Source organism: Gopherus flavomarginatus (genome assembly GCF_025201925.1).
Source record: "Gopherus flavomarginatus isolate rGopFla2 chromosome 13 unlocalized genomic scaffold, rGopFla2.mat.asm SUPER_13_unloc_1, whole genome shotgun sequence".
NCBI classification, from domain to species: Eukaryota; Metazoa; Chordata; order Testudines; family Testudinidae; genus Gopherus; species Gopherus flavomarginatus.
The window spans coordinates 359,252-376,127 of NW_026114609.1; the positions used below are offsets into that span (position 1 = coordinate 359,252).

Sequence of the window (16,876 nt, forward strand, 5' to 3'; positions counted from 1 at the left end):
AGTGGGGGAGTTTTGTGCTCACAGCTATGATGGCCAAGTGGTTAAGGTGTTGGAGTTGAAATCTAATAGGGTTCCCCTATATAGGCTCAAATTATGCTCACAGCAAGGCCAGTATTTTAGCCAGTCTCTAACCCGGGCAACACCTCTCTACAACCCCCTGAGACATTCTCAATTCTCTCCCCAACCAAGAGAATCCTGTTCTGCTCCTTTCATAGATATCCCTGGGGCACCACCTCACACTGTGTCCCTGAGGTGTCAGGCAAACTCTCAGCACCTGTAGCCTCTGCTGCTCACCTGGTGCCCCATAGATCAGCCATAGCCCTGGTTCTGCTCCTCTCTCTAGCATGCGAAAGGAGCCAAGTCAGCAACTCCATGGGTGCTACAGAGCTGCAGAACCAACAGAGGAAAAAAAAAGGTGCCCAGCAGACACCTCTGCCCCTGCACCTCCCACCTGTTAGCAGGCCTGGCTGACAAGCTCCTCCTCTTCTCCTTCAGCGCCTCCCGCCGGCCATTGATGGGGTGTGCTGGAGGAGTGAGGAGAGAAAGAAGCGGGGCAGGGTGGGGTGGGAAGAGATTTGATGGTTTTGGGGCCAAGCCTGAGGTGGAGCAGGAATTGAGCACTGCCCGGGAACTCTCAAAGTCAGCACCTCTGAGTACAGAAGCCTTCCCTGAGTCTGAGCTGCCAGGATCACTGCCACAGAGCAGGTACCACAAGTCTCAGCCTCTCTGGCCCACCCATGGCTCTGGGCACCACCAGGAATCATTTGGCTCCTGGCACATAAGACAACTTAAAAGCTGAGTCCCTGGACAGCAGCTCAAACCCTGGCTCCTCCCATTAAGAGCCTGATGCTCTACTGACTGAGCTAGCCAGGCTTGCTAAGAGTCTCCACCCCTCCTCTTCTTCTCCATGGCCACTGCCAATTCCTCCTTCTCTTCCTCCCTCCTGCACCTGAGGGTCACTAAATCTCCTCACCTAGACAGCCAGCCCGTCCACTGCACCCCAGTCCCCCATGCCTGAGCCTCCCTGCCAAAGTCCTGCACCTGGCTCCATAGAATTAATTCTCACGTGTCACTGGGAACTCTATTTCTTGTGCCCAGAGAGTCTCGGCCTCGCTCAGTAGAAGACCCGAGAAACACTAAAGAAGTGCTTGGAGGGTGCTTTTCTACCCTGACCACGTGGCCTAATGGTTAAGATGTCTGACTTAAGATCAGGTGATTGAGAGTTCAAGTCCCATCATGGTTGTGTTGCTGCAGTTTTACCTTCATGCTGAAAGTCCTGCTCCCTTCAGGGCTGGAACCTTTTCTTGGCCGCTCAGGCCAAAGCTCTGGCTTCAGCTAGAGCCCTGGGAAGGAGTTGGGGTTGGGTGTCACAAAGGCTGGGGCAGGAGCCCCAGGTCCTTCCAGTCTAGCCTTTGCCATTCCTGACTTGCCAAAGATAATGGGCGGCTGCTCGGGCTGGCGTGTAGAGCAGTTTCCCTCTTCCAAATGTGCGCCAGTCCCTGTGCTTGAGGGGGCTTGGTAAATAGCACCTTGGGAGCCTGGGTGTTTCTCTGCGTCTCGCCAGCTGGGGAAAAGCCTCTTGGGGAAAAATCTCCTGCCCCACTGCAAAAGTGAGCACTGTGAGTGGGAACAGACAGAGGTCACACCAGGGGCTGGCCCTGCTTTCCTACCTTCTTCTGATGTTGGCCACAGAGCATCAGCAGCTGCCCTGCATGCTGGTCTGTGGGTCGCTTTCAGTGAGTGTTTGGCATGAAAGGGAGCAGCCTGGCCGGAGGTCTTTGTGGCTGTCTGCTGGCCATGCATAGGCATGGTCCCCCCCCTCCTCTTGCCCCACTTTCAGTTGCTCTGTGGCTTATAAACCTTCCCTTGGAGCTGTCAGCACCAGCCGCCCCAGCTCTCGGTGTCCGGAGGAGAGAAGGTGTGAGGGGTTCCAGGCTGGGCTCCACCTCTCTCCTGCCAAGCCCTGACTATTAATCCCGGCCCTGGCACTCCTTACTTCAAGCGCCGTGTGGGCGAGAGGAAAAGTGTGGTGGGAAGCACAAGGGCCAAACTTGTGGGCATCAGATGAAGCAGCAAAAATCCCAACCACCAGGTCAAACCACAGGCAGCCATAGCCACCTCTACACCCCAATCCATTGCAGCCATCTCAACCAAAGACCTGGCTCCAGTGGGTGTGAGTCACTCAGCAGGAGGGAAAGGACTCACTCTTAAACAACTGGAGACAGCGAAATTGAGCACTTTGAGCTCCAGGGCTTTACCACAAACCAGCACAAGGTCCCACTGACATTTGAACTCAGACTGCAGGATTCAGAGTCCTGGGTGCTGCCCATTACACCATGGGACCAGCTTGTGCTGCCTTCTCTGGCCATCGGTGACCCTCATGGGGCTGGCTCGTGTAAGGGACTGTTGGCCCTTTACTAAAACTTAGTGGGGTTTTTGGTTGGCTAGTTCCCAGTCCCAATAGAAGGGGGAAGGGTCAATGGGAAATCAGGACTCTGAGACTGACATGCCCCTGGGCCAGTGGTCACCAACTAGTAGGGAAAACGTGAGAATTTGTTAATGGATAAAAATTCCTGGTGAAAATTGGCAAAGCTGTGAAGATTTTGAAAAATTCCAGTGAATTTACACATGAAGATACAAACAGAGAGACAAACACACACAGAGAGAAAGAGAAAATCACAGACTGCACAGGCCCACACAGACATAAACAAAAACCAAACCCACACAAACCCACACAGCACACAGAGGCATATACACATAAGGGAAAGCCACACAAAATATAGAAAGAACAAATCCACACCAAAAAATACAGCAAAAGCCCACAACAAGAAAGCACAAAACCCACATATCAAAAGAATACTAGGCAAAAAAAACAATCTGTATGCAAAAATCATACACACATGCACACAAAACTATGCCAGGCATCCACCAAAATCACACAGGACCCACATGCAGATCAACACGACAGACGAAAACCACATCAACATATAGAAAGTCAGGCAGGGTTTGAGTCTCACAGAGAAGAGGGTGAGCACACATGTGGTTTGGGGAGCAAAGACTGAGGGGGAGTCAGGGGCAGTGCTCTGGGCTCTCCCTGACCCTGGTGTCTGGCAGAGAGTAGAGCCTGGTAGATCTGTGGAATCTGCCCTGCTCTCTGTAAAGCAAGGGGACCTCAGTGTCTTCTGAGCTGCAATTGTATTTTCTGTAGGGTAAACTGATTGGCAGAACCCATTTGCTTAAAGAAAGCTAGTGCTTTAGGTGAGGTTTGAATTCACAACTTCAGCATCACTCCACTCAGCATGACTACTATAAGTCCTGTACACTAACCCATTACCCCTCTGGTTCCCAGCTGAGGGTCTTGCCTCCTTGATTCATGGATGGATTAGGGGTTGAAAGAGTTGCATTAACTAAAACAAATCAATATTAATGGCTGCTGAATGGCAGCAGCAGAGGTGGGGAGCCTTCTTCTGTGTGATAGAGCTGGTTCCCACCTTTCATTGCTGAGGGGAAGGTTGGTGCTTTGAGCCCACCCGGGGCAGGAATGTCCCATGGGTGAGATTAACTGGACTCAAGAGAAGGGAAGGGAAGTCTTTTCTAACCCTGCCTAGCTCCATTGGTCTCCTGTGGCCCTTTCGGCTCTCTGCTCCCCTGTTGGGGAGATGCAGATACAAGCCCCCATCTGGGTGAGTCACCGAGAGGCTGTGTCCCATGGAGTGTGTGTGGGAGAGGGGGAGGGTTGGATTGGGCTCAAGGGGAGAAGGTTGTGTGTGACAATGTGTGGGGGAGGGGGATATAAATGATGGAAAACAGGGGCAGTGACAGTGAAGCCCCGTGTCTCAGTGTTATGACCCTGTATGGTGCTGCCGTTCACTTTCCCCTCCTATGGTCTCAGCTTTCATTGAATCCAGCATTTTTTTCACCTGTCATCACCACAGAGGTGTCCCACATGCCTCAGATACAGAGTGTCCCTCTTAGAGACGCCGAGGTCTGGAACTGATTTCAGCTGCTGGACAGGTCTGCTAGGTCTTCATTCATTTGCATAGGAAAATGCTGAGTGATTAAATTCATTTCAAGCCCCCCGCCCCCATTCAGCGAACTCCTGAACATACTGGAAATGGGTCTGGAAATCCATTTTCATTCGAAAAAGTTTTTCAAGGAATCACTTGGATTGTGACTAGGAACCTATTATCCTGCAGGGAAACATTCACCCACTGATCTATACTCGCAACAAAGAGTGTCATGTATAGCCCAGAGCAGGAACAGTTTTTAACCTAGGGGTTACTAAACTTTCTCTCTATACAAACACCACAGCTTACAAACTCCCCACCCCTGCTCTGTGTCACCAGAGCACAACAACAACTCTCCTTGGAGCACACACAGCTCCCCAGCTCCATGCCCGTCAGTCTCTCCAGCATTGCTCGAATCCCTTAATGCAGGGTCTCAACCTCAATTTACCTTAGGGCCAGTGCCAGTCCTCCAATCCTCGCAGTGGGCCAATAATGTCACTCATACCACTCAGAACCTGCCCCCCAAAACTCTGCCCCCCATCTGCCTAAGGCTCTGGAAGGGAGATGGGGGAGGAGGTCTAGGGTTCAGGCCCTGGGTTGGGGCTGGGGATTGGGGTGCAGGAGGGGTGCAGGCTCTGGGGGGAGTTTGGGTGCAGAAGGGGTGAGAGGCTGGTCTCTGGGAGGGAGTTTGGGTGGGGGAGGGGTTCTAGGGTGCAGGCTCTGGGATGGAGTTTGGGTGCTGGGTGCAGGCTCTGGGCTGGGACAGAGAGAGGGGCAATAGGAGGAGGGATGGGGTGCAGGCTCTGGGAGGGAGATTGGAGCGGGTGGGAGGAGGTGTGTGGAGGAAGGGGGTGCAGGCTCTGGGAGGGAGTCAGGGGTGCGGTGCTTACCTGGGGCTCCAAGGCGGGGCAGGCTGGGGGGCCTCCGCATGCTGCTGCCCCCAGGAATCACCCCCACAGTGTCCCATTGACTGCAGGAGCTTGGAGTGGGGGCAGAGCGTAGAGGCACTGCTCTGCCCCGCCCTGCCATGGGGAGGGGCCAGCAGCCACTGGAGCGAGCAGACAGATACTGCACTGCCAGGGCCCCTGGAGGGGAGCGCCTGGGGGCAGCAGGTGGGGCCAAGGGAGTGAACTGGTCCCAAAACTGCTGAAGCCCCATGGGGAAGACCTGGGAACCAGGACTGTCAGCCAGACAAACATGTTTAAGAGGAGGCGTCCCTCTCCCTGTCAAAAAATGATCTTCCTCCTTCAGTTCAGTGACAGCCTGAATTGTTCCTTATCCCAGCAGAGCCAGAGGACTGAAAGCAGCAACATCAAACCCTTGTGTAGCTCGCAGGGATGGACATAAACACTCCCTGGTATCTGAAGAGATGTTCAGCTTTGCCCTTGGTCAACTACAAGGCTAAAGGGAAAGGAGGTGGCGCCAGATATAAAGAGTGAAACACAACACATCATAGTTACGCCCATGGTGTCTGCAAAATCTTTTTATAGACTTCTTCTTATCATCAGTGTATTGTTTTCTCTGGATTCTAGGCCTTGACAAGAAATTTGTACCTTGATAAAATAATCAACTGCTCTTGGTGAAGGCAATAGACTTAACACCCACTGGGGTGTCCCTACACAGGTACAAGTACTAACAACATGGCTGCATTTTAGCCATAGTTTTTAATCAGGGCAATACATTGAAACAAACCCCATTAAATCATTTCCCAGCCTGAGTCCTTCACCCACATTCCTTAGGGCACTGGACCACCATGTGGACATTTCATTTCCCACCTCAATTTCACACAGAGACACAATTTCCTTTGCACAGATCCATGAACAGCAAAACCTCCCTATGTCTCTGGTCTGAGCCAGGGCACTCGATTCCAGTGAACCCTTCTCTCCTGCGATGGCGATGGGCAGACAGAGGGGACGTGGCACCTGCATCCCTGCCAGTGAGATATTGGCTCGGCTCTTTCTTTCTGCTGCTGTTGTTCGTCCATGAAACATCGAGGGTGAAATGCAAGGCTGAGTTCATGCACCAGCCCCGGAAATATTTCAGTGCCCCAGAGAAATCCTGCCCCCGGCTATTGGAACGATGTGCTGGAGATTTGACTAGGAAAGAGACTGTCTGAATTGTCAGAGTGGGGAATGAACAACAATCTACAGCAATGTCGTTCACACAAACACACTCTCATCCTGCTCCAGCCGGAAGGGAAATGGGCAGGAATTCTCGCTGTTCAGCCAAGGACACACTGAGACTGATGCACAGCCATGAGTGTGCTGGGGAAGCTGGTCTGAGCAAACAATGGGAATGACAATTCAGTGAGAACAGAATCATCATGTAGTGAAACAAGTGTATGTTAAGTAGTTGTGGCCAAGTGGTTAAGGTGATAGATCACAAATCCATTGTGGTTTCCTGGCACAGGTTCAAATCCTGACAACTGTGTTGTTGTTATTATTGCACCCTTAGTGCCTGAGCATCCACAGTGTGAACTGGAGCCAGATCTAGTTTCACTCTATCTACACTTAAAACACTGCTGTGGCACTGCTATAGCTCTCTGGAGCAGACAGTCACTGGAGGGGTTTTCCCATCCCTGTAATAGCTACGTTGACAGAACAGTTCTTTCTTTTCTTTAGCACTATCTAACCAGGGCTTAGGTCACCTTAACTCTATGGGTTGCGGGGGAGATCACACCCTGAGAGACGTCGCTCTGCCAGTTAAGTGCCCAGTGTACACCAGCCCTTAGATTCCTCTTGGTATTTCAATGCAGGAACTGACCTGTGAGAGGAAAACATCAGATCACAAACACAGAGACTGAATTCCCCACATTTAATCTTGCTGCACTTTCCAGAAAGTCACAAAATTCAATTCATTCTTGCTAGGACAGAGAAAAAATAAGTGACACTAAGTTTTTGGCTTGGTTACATAAAATTAAGTGTTTAATTAATATAGTAAAACTCTGTACTGATTCCTCTAACACCACAGCGTGAAATAGGAACAGAGACAAATCTTGTCAGTGACGACTAATTTTGCAAATGATCTTCCCATTATTAATTTCCACGCTGCCCCCATTGGAGGTCTGGGCATCTCCAGTGTCATAGCTCTGCATTCACCTTCCCCTTAGAATTGTTCTCAGACATTCGCCTTCCTCTGCAGCATGGGGCACGGGGTCACTTGCTGCAGGATGAATCTATTAATCTATTCCAAATTTGGAAAATTGTGCAGTTCAGAATGTGAATAGTGACCCCATCTCCTTCCTGCACCTGCTCTACATTGCTCCCCAGAAGCTTCTCCCCCTGCAGAGTAACCGCAGCACGGCAGTGCAGCCGCCCAGGGTTCAGCAAGGGCCCCTGGCAAGGACAGTGGGTGCAGCTAACAGCCCGGTGTGCCTGGCAGTGAGGCAGTTTAAAAAAGCAACACTCACCCAGAAGTACAGAGACTGAATTCCCCAACTTTAACATCATGACCCCCTGTAGAAAGCCACACGTGCCAGTTGTATTTTCACAGGGAGATGCAAAAATCAAGTGACACCCACAAAGTTGAAGAGATAGTTATTAACCTCACAAAAAAAAAAGGTTCATTTCCCAAACAATCCTCAAAATGTTACCAATTCCCACCCCTCCTCCATAGCAGTTCTGTGCAGTGTAACTGTTCTGCAGGCAGCTTCCCATTAAATGCTGTTGTGGGATATTCCCCGGCCTGGAAATGTATGAACGACGGAATTTGAAGCGCAAACCTGGCTCCCTGCACCAGGCGGGATTTGAGTGTTTTGTCCCTGTCACTTAGTGTTTGTCAATAGTACAGATGCCATGGGCAGGACTCCAGGCTCTGCTGGAGGGATCCTGGCACAGGGGCTGGTGGGGGAAAAAGGATTGTAGATTCTGACCTGCACTCTGGAGAGGAGCTAATAAGTGAAGGGGCATTTTTAACTTCTTCCCTGCCTCAGTGTCCCCTGGCTGGAATTGTACATTCCACAGGGCCAAATGAGTGAGTGATGCCCTTTGGTTAATGAAAACCAGTGCTCCAGGTGAGGTTTGAACTCACAACCTCAGCATAGCTCCTCTCAGCACTGCCCTATAAGTACTGCGCGCTAACCAATTGTGCCACTGGAGCACCTGTTAATTGCTATTCTCCCTAGGTTGATAAAGGCGAGGAGTGACCCCAAAACATTCTCAGTGGAGTTGAGAGCAGGTAGCGACAAGTGTTGTACTTGGTGAGGTGGATTCTTCTTAAGGCTTCCAGGCACCATTTGACCCTTTTGTTCGTCTCTGTGTAATAACAGAGCTGACTGAGACTCACTGTAGAGTCTTGCTGCAGACCAACAGATCTGAAATCACTGATCACCAGCTCTAAGCATTAGTCCTGCTTTGGGACAGTGTCTCTCATGCAAGAAACTGCCGAGTCTGCGCTAGCAGTGAGGCTCCCTCACTAACAGCTGAAATCAGGGAGACCTGTGTGAAGTGCAGGGACCCACGTGTGCTGGAACAGGGGGGAACAACACCCCAGGACTTTTCAAAATGGGAAGGCTCTGCCATGCCACTTTGTAATGACCGTAAGGGGGAGTGAGGCGGAAGGGGGCGGAGAGCAGTAAGCGGGAGGTAGGGTCTTGGGGGGAAGAGGCAGTATGGGAGCAGGGCCTTGGGGAGAAGGGCTCGGTGCAGGGGCATGGCCTCGAGTGGACGGGATGGGGCTATTGTTCAGGCTCTCGTGGTCACTACTTTTAGGGAGCCTGTTCCACTCCTGGTGGGACCACAATATGTCCCAGAGCAGAGAGGGGCCAGCAGAACGGTGACAGAGGGGAAGGGCAAGTGACCGACAATGTGGCCAGACAGCGGAGGGTGGAGGAAGAAAGGGGCTTTCCCCCCGGGACGTGAGAGGTGAACTGTGGGTTTTCACTGACCCAGGACAGCAGCTGTGGGTGAGGTGCAGTGAAGGGAGGGGCACATCCACAGAGCTTTTGGTGTCTGGATTTAAGAGCCCGAGGCAAAGGCCACTGCCCAGCGCACTGTGGGTGGGTGTTTTGCTCATAGTGTTGTGTTATGAATCCTGATTGTGGTGTTATTACAAGGTGAGTTTCCTCCTTTTTCTTAAAGTTTCTTTTCTACACTCAGTGGTTGTGAGTGGGGAAAATATCGTCTCTTAGAGGCACCCAGTGGCCAGGGCTACTTTAGCCAGGTTACTGGGTGGGAGCTTAGGCAGATTGTGTGTTGTATTGTTGAAGAGGAGCCCCAATTACCTAGACAGGGAATTGTAATTTCAGCCTTCAGAGTAAGAGCTAGAGGTGCTGCCAGCTGAGCTAGCCAGGCTGCCTAAACGTATTAACCCCTTTCACCGCAAGAGCAAACACTGGGTACTTCTGTGCTTCTCAGCAGCTGGGAAAGAGCCTCTTGGGGGAAATATCTCCAGCCCCACCGCCAAAAGGAGCCCTTTGAGTAGGAACGGTCAGAGGCCCCACCTGCCTTCCAACCACCTTGTGATGCTGGCTGCAGAACGAATGCTGGTCTGTGGGTGGCCTTCAGTGGGGGTTTGGCATGGCATGGAGCAGGCTGGCCGGGTGTCTTTGTGGCTGTCTGCTGGCCACACATAGGCATGGTTATCTCCTCCTCTTGCCCTGCCCTCAGTTGCTCTGTGGCTTATGAACCTTCCCTTGGAGCTGTCAGAGGTGCCCAGAGCAGGAAAGGTGTTGGGCTCCAGCCTGGGACTCTTCCTCCTTCCTGCCTAGCCCTGACTATGAAGCCTGGCCCTGGCACTCCTTCCTTTGAATGCCATGTGGGCAAGAGGAAGAGTGTGGCAGCTGCAGGGACCAAAGTTGTGGACATCAGGTGAAGCAGTGAGAAATAACCATATGGTCAACCCGCAGGGCTCTCCAGCCAGAGTGTTAAGTTCAAGGACCCCAACCTATAGCAGCCAGCCCATTGAACCGGCTGGACCAAAGACCTATCTCCAGTGGGCATCAGTCACCCAGCAGGAGGGAAAAAACTCACTCTAGTTCACCCTGAGAGAGGGGAGCCAAGCACATTGAGCTCCATGGCTTTGCAGGAAACCAGCATTGCTCCAGGAGGTCCCACTGAGATTTAAACCCAGGATCCAAAGTCCTGAGTGCTGCCCATTACACCATGGGACCTGCTGCCATTTCATTTTCTAGACCCCTGTGACTCTCAGCTGGCTGGTTTGTACCCTGCACTTATTGCTTCCCACTAGCAGCTTCCTCTTGTGGGACTCTCTCTCCTCCTTCATTGACTGTGGTCCTGCACTATCAGATCTGCAGGTCCTGCCCTGAGTCCCCGCATCCCCCTGCTTTCTCTCCATTCCCTGCAGGCCGCAAAAATGTTAGGGGAGCTGCCCCTCCCTTCACTCAGTGCTCCCGCTCATATCGGCCAGCTGCAGCCTCATCTCCTGGAACTCAGCCAGCTGTCATTTGATCCGGTCATACAGTCACATGCTGACTGGCTCCTCAGCATGGATGCTCTTGTGGAAACCCCACAGGTGACGCTGCAGGACTTGGTACCGTTGGTTTCTTTAATGTTGTGGTGTTTCCCCAGCAGCTGGAACAAAACCGCCAACAAAGCAGGGGGGGCGGTGGCAGGCTCCGGGATGGAGTTTGGGTGTGGATGGGGTGCGGAATCTGGGCTGGGGCTGTGGGTTGGGGTGCAAGAGGGGCAGTGACGGGCTCTGGGAGGGATTTTGGGTGCATGAGGTGCAGGTTCTGGGCTGGAGCAGGATTTGGGATGTGGCACCTATCTCAGGCAGCTCCTGAAAGTGACCCACACCCCCATCTGGCACAAATCCTACATGGAGGAGGCTGGGGGAGTCCCCTGGCACCACTGCCCACAGGCACCACCCCTGCAGCTCCCATTGTCGCAGTTCCAATGGCAGAGTTGGCACTTGGGGCGGGCGCAGCATGCAAGAGACACACCCCACAGGGGCCGCAGGGACGTGCCAGATGCTTCTGGGAGTGGTGCACCGTGTGAAGTGAGGGTGGGCAGGAATCTGCTTTAGCCCCACTGTGCTGCCGGTAGTGGTGGCAGGAACCCCCGGGCCCTTTCAAATCACTCGGGGCCAGCTGCTCAGGCTTTCTGATGGGGAAGCAAAGGGAAGCCACAAGCAGGGCCGTCCTTAGGCATAGGCAGAATAGACAGCCGCGTAGGGCCTCACACTGCCTGGGGGCACCACTCTGCAGGCAGCCCAGACAGTGTAGAAGCAGGGCTGCTGGGTCCTAGAGAGAGCCCAATGCAGCATAGTCTGAGGAATGGGATTGGCTGCTGGGGTCTCTGGGAAGGGGATGGTGTAGAGGTTGCGGAAGGAGCTCCCCTGTGAGTGTGACTCTTTCCCCTCAGCTGAGGTGAGGTAAGGCAGGCTCTGTGGCACCCCTCTCTCCCTCCTCCCTCCCCTCCATCAGGGCTGGGTTGAGTGAGGTACTGGGGGGGAGGGGAGGCTGGCTGGCTGCCTGCTGAGGAATGAAAGTGAAAGTAACTCACTTCCTCGGCAGGCAGCCAGGATTGGAATGTCACACAGGGCTGGGTTGGGCTTAGCCAGATGTGTGAAAAATCAGGATAGGGGATTGGGGTACAGTGATCAGATATCCCTATTTTATAGGGACAGTCCCAATGTTGGGGTCTTTTTCTTATATAGGCTCCTTTTACCCCCACCCCCACCCCCACCTATCCCTGTCCTGATTTTACACACTTTCTGTCTGGTCACTCTAGGTGGGGGTAATTGGTGCCTATATAAGACAAAGCCCCAATTATCGGGACTGGCCCTATAAAATCAGGACATCTGGATCGGGCCACCCTAGCTGGGGAGCGCCTCTCCCCTGGGCTGGCAGCTGCCAGTGATCCATCTCATCTGGGGGGAGCTGCACAGGGCAGGATGAGCTGCTGTGGCTCCATGGGTGCCCCGTCCCTGAGATCAGATGCTGTGCTAACTTCACCATGGTCTGTTGGGCTGGCGGCGGTGCCCATTGGCGTGTGATTGGACCTGAGGGTTTGCTGCTGCTGTTGCCACTCTGCAGCCCAAGAGGTGGATTTTGGGGTCCTGCAGTTTTCCACCTATCTCCTTCTCTACTGCAGCTGTTGGACCAGCAGGCTAGGGCGTGAGCCAAGCATGAAAGCAGTACTGTGTTGCCATTTAGATTGTCATTTAACAACTTTGTTTGCCAAAAATTCTTGCTAACAATCCTGAATCCAATTTCAATATATTTTTTTTAAAAAAGTCAATATCTTAGCCAAAAACAGACAATTAAATTGTTGACAATTATTAGTGACAGGTTTGGTTTGAGACAGGGAGTGGGTCAGTTTTCATCAGAGAAACAAAAATGTTGACTGACTTTCCTATAGCCTGTTACTCCTGACAAGAGCCCTCCAATAACTGTAATATGCTCATCTCCTTACTAGTGTATAAAGCAGGGTTCAGCAACCTACGGCACACATGTCAAAGGTGGCAGGTGAGCTAATTTTTGATGGTATGCAGCAGCAGGCCTAAACGGCTCAGCCCATCACTGCTCTGGGGTTCCGGCTGCTGCCCTATTGCCAGCTGGAATACCAGCCATCGGCCCCACTCAGCACCTGCTGCTGACCTGGGGACCCCCAAGGAACCCCAGGCTGGCAGTGGGCTGAGCAGGCCAGTTGAACCACTCAACCTGCTGTCAGCCTGGGGTTCCATTCACTCAGCCGGCAGCGGGCTGAGTGGGCTGGTGGCGGGCTGAGCAAGGCCAGTGGGGGGTTGAGTGGCTCAGTCTGCTGCCAGTCTGGGGTGCCAGCAGCACTCAGCCTACTGCTATTCCGGGGTTCTGGCTGCCAGCCCCTTGCCAGTCAGAAGCTCAGCCACCAGCCCCACTCTGCCTCCTGCCAGCCTGGGTGAGCAGAATCCCAGGCTGGTAGCGGGCTGACGGGGGGTTGGTGGCCGGGATCCTGGCTGGCAGGAGTTGGTCGTCAGAACCCCAGACCAGCAGCGGGCTGAGCAGGGCCTGGGATCCTTGTCTAGGGTTCCAGCCACCAGCCCGCTGCCGGTTTGGGGTTTCATTTACTCAGCTGGCAGTGGCCTGAGCAGGACCGGTGGCCAAGACCTCAGATAATAACAATAGTTTATTTATATAATATAAACATAGAGAGAAACCTTCTACAAACATTAAAATGTATTACTGGCAAGAGAAACCTTAAATTACAGTGAACTTGGCACACCACTTCTGAAAGGTTGCCGACCCCTGGTATAGAGTGACCATATGTTGTACTAAGATTCTCCTGCTTTTTTTTTCCCTTGTGAGTCAGTATAACTTTTGTCAGCCCAGAAGTTGGGCAGCCAAAGTTTTACGTTTTCACAATGTTTTCTCCAACTTCCATAAAGTAAATACATAGTTAATATGAGTTAAAAAGGCCAGGGACACTTCATTATGAAGAATCTGTACAGCAGATCATGCCCATAGACGATCCAGAAAAGAAATTTGAGGTTGAATTTTTTAATGTTGTGATGGATAAAGCAGTATCTGCTGTTGATGAAAGGTTTAATACCTTGCGAGTACACCATGAACAGTTTGGATTTTTGTATGACATAACTAAATTCAACGAAATAGGAAAACAAGTGCAACTAATGACAAAGTGCAAGAATCTAGAGAGCCTCCTGAAGCACGGTGATAGTTTTGATTTAAATGGACTTGAACTGTACGAAGAATTGAGTACACTGTCATCAATGTTGCCACATGCAAAATCGGTGATGGACATTGTACAGTTTATTCATACCTGCAAACTTGTTGACATATATCCTAATGTGTACATTGCCACTCGTATTCTACTGACAATTCCTGTAACAGTAGCATCAAGAGAACGGAGTTTCTCAAAACTAAAGCTCATTAAAACTATCTCCGCTCTACAATGAGTCAGGAACACTTGACTGGTCTTGCTATTCTTGCGATCGAACAAGACACGATTTTGTTTTTTGTCATATGATGACATTATTACTGATTTTGCAGCCAAAAAAGCAAGAAAGATTGCTTTTAATTAAAAACAAATCTTTGTTTCAATACCTCTTCATATAAGTTTCCAATAAATTTTGATAAATTAAAAAAAATATATTATTTGCATCATTCTGTCATATCAGAATTTTTTCTATAGTGCTGCTTCTTTAGTGCTAGTCCATCAGCATTACAGTGTGCTTCATTAAGTTAAACTTGTTTTAATAATGTGAATGTGGCAAGTTTTCCAAAACTATAAGCTTATGTTTGTGTTGCTAAGAGCAGATCAGGCACAGTGGCACCAGTTCAATAATCTCGCCTAGGGCACCATAAATCCTAAGGCCGGCCCTGGCCACAAGAGTGGTCATGCACCCCTCATGATCAGTTCTGGGGAGTTTTTTTGGGAGCTCCTGCAGTAGGCAGCGGAGAGGTGCAGCCCTCACCACAGAGGCTGTTTCCCTGGAAGGGAGAGGGGGCTGCAGGGTGATATCCCACCTCTGGGCATCCAAGAGCCTCTGCTTCCCCACTGTCATGCTGGAGCCTCCACATTTATTATTGGCAAATAAAATTTGCAGAATTTTAAACTATTGTGCACAGAATTTTATTGTGCAGAATCTCCTGAGGAGTGAAACCGACCCAGGGAACCTCCTTGAATTGTCACTGCTTGGTTAACCACTCAGCCACCACATCAATGCACAGAGAGAGTGCCAAGCCCTACTGCTATGTGGGGGTGGGGCCTGGGTCAGGTCATACACATTCAGACTGTACGCTCCCCCAGCTACAAACCGCTGCTGATTTTCCATTTAGGACATTAGCCCTTACTGACAAGGTTTGTCTGTGTTCCTTTTTTATCTCATGCTGTTAGTTAGGATATTATTCTTTATTATTTTTTTTTCAAAAATACACAACTCTCTTTTAGCAATCAGAATAATTTAGTGTCACCTAATTTTTGCCTGCCCCAGTACAAAAGAAGACGCTTTTGTGGGTTTCCTGACTCAGAGGATGAAAACAAACATGTGTCGGTCCCAGGGGTGGCTCTAGGCACCAGCAAAGCAAGCAGGTACTTGGGGCAGCCCATTTGCAGGGGCAACAGCTAAGAGGGATCCAGCCTGGGAGCGGTGACCTAGAATCCTACTTTCGTCATCTCCGACTCAAAGAATACTTCCAACACACCTCAGAACAACATCCTAACCCACAGAATCCTTCCTACCAATGTTATAATAAAAAGGATTCTGCATGGACTCCTCCTGAGGGTCGAAACAACAGACTGGACTTCTACATAGATTGCTTCCATCAACGTGCACAGGCTGAAATTGTGGAAAAGTAGCATCACTTGCCCCATAACCTAAGCTGTACTGAACACAATGCCATCAACAGCCTCAAGAACAACTTCGACATCATAATCAAAAAGGCTGACAAAGGAGGTACTGTCGTCATCATGACTAGGTCGAAATATGAACAAGCGGCTGCTAGGCAGCTCTCTAACTCCACATTCTACAGGCCATTACCCTCTGATCCCACTGATGATTACCAAAAGAAACGACACCACCTGATCAAAAAAATCCCTGAAAAAGCACAGGAACAGATCTTTACAGACACATGGCTAGAACCCCGACCAGGTGTATTCTATTTGCTACCCATGATCCATAAACCTGGAAATCCTGGATGCCCCATCATCTCAAGCATTGGCACCTTAACAGCAGGATTGTCTGGCTATGTGGACTCTCTCCTCAGGCCCTATGCTACCAGCACTCCCAGCTATCTTCAAGACACCACTGACTTCCTGAGGAAACTACAATCCATCGGTGATCTTCCAGAAAACACCATCCTGGCCACTATGGATGTGGAAGCCATCTACACCAACATTCCACACAAAGATGGACTACAAGCAGTCAGGAACAGTATCCCCGATAATATCACGGCTAACCGATGGCTGAGCTCTGTGACTTTGTCCTCACAACAATTTCACATTTGGGGACAATATATACCTTCAAGTCAGCGGCACTGCTGTGGGTACCCGCATGGCCCCACAGTATGCCAACATCCTTATGGCTGACTTAGAACAACGCTTCCTTAGCTCTTGTTCCCTAATGCCCCTACTCTACTTGTGCTACATTGATGACATCTTCATCATCTGGACTAATGGAAAAGAAGCCCTTGAGGAATTGCACCATGATTTTAACAATTTCCATCCCACCATCAACCTCAGCCTAGACCAATCCACACAAGCGGTCCATTTCCTAGACACTACTGTGCTAATAAGCGATGGTCACATAAACACCACCCTATACTGGAAACCTACTGACCACTATACTTACCTACATGCCTCCAGCTTCCATCCAGGACACACCACACGATCCATTGTCTACAGCCAAGCTCCAAGATACAACCGTATTTGCTCCAATCCCTTAGACAGAGAGAAATACCTACAAGATCTCTATCAAGCGTTCTTAAAACTACAATACCCACCTGCTGAAGTGAAAAAACAGATTGACAGAGCCAGAAGAGTGCTCAGAAGCCACCTACTACAGGACAGGCCCAGCAAAGAAAATAACAGAATGCCACTAGCCATCACCTACAGCCTCCAACTAAAACCTCTCCAGCACATCATCAAAGATCTACAACCTATCCTGAAAGATGATCCCGCACTCTCACAGATCTTGGGAGACCGGCCAGTCCTCGCTTATAGACAGCCTCCCAGCCTGAAGCAAATACTCACCAGCAACCGCACACCATACAACATAAACACTAACCCAGGAACCTATCCTTGCAACAAAGCCTAATGCCAGCTCTGGACACATATCTATTCAAGTGACACCATCATAGGATCTAATCACATCAGCCACGCCATCAGGGGCTCGTTCACCTGCACATCTACCAAAGTGATATATGCCATCATATGCCAGCAATGCCCCTCTGCCATGTACATTGGCCAAAC

At 50.7% G+C, this 16,876-nt stretch overlaps 1 non-coding gene across 1 annotated transcript; it reads right to left on the reverse strand.

The window, feature by feature from the left end:
* Window positions 1-8,011: 8,011 nt before the first annotated feature.
* TRNAI-UAU (transfer RNA isoleucine (anticodon UAU)) lies at window positions 8,012-8,105 on the reverse strand. Its single transcript has 2 exons — window positions 8,068-8,105; window positions 8,012-8,047 (listed from the first exon to the last, which is right to left on the reverse strand). It is a non-coding gene; the product is annotated as a tRNA-Ile (tRNA).
* Between the last annotated feature and the right edge of the window lie 8,771 nt (window positions 8,106-16,876).